We start from the raw sequence: 302 nt of genomic DNA, 5'->3' as shown, positions 1-302 counted from the left end.
ATTCTGCTTCAGCCCAGGCAGAAAAAGTCTCATGGCCTGTCAGACATAAGGCAGCCTCCCCATCTAACCTTGCTGTGGGACAGGACTATCCCCAGCCCTGGACAAGGCCAGATGTGGTACTGCCCAGCCAAAGCTGGCTGACTGTAAGGATGGGGACCCCTTTCCCTGAGGGGTGGTCCCTGGGCTGCACAGCCCTCCTGGGGACAAAGAATTCGCCCTGGACCTGACAGGCCCCTGGTCCGAGGCTGCCTCCCCTCTGCTCCTGGATAACCCAGCTCAGTTCTCGCTGCCCCTGTGCCTCA

Source organism: Corvus brachyrhynchos, unplaced genomic scaffold (assembly GCF_000691975.1).
Source record: "Corvus brachyrhynchos isolate BGI_N302 unplaced genomic scaffold, ASM69197v1 scaffold61, whole genome shotgun sequence".
Lineage (NCBI taxonomy): Eukaryota > Metazoa > Chordata > Aves > Passeriformes > Corvidae > Corvus > Corvus brachyrhynchos.
Note: the sequence above shows the minus strand (reverse complement) of the source record.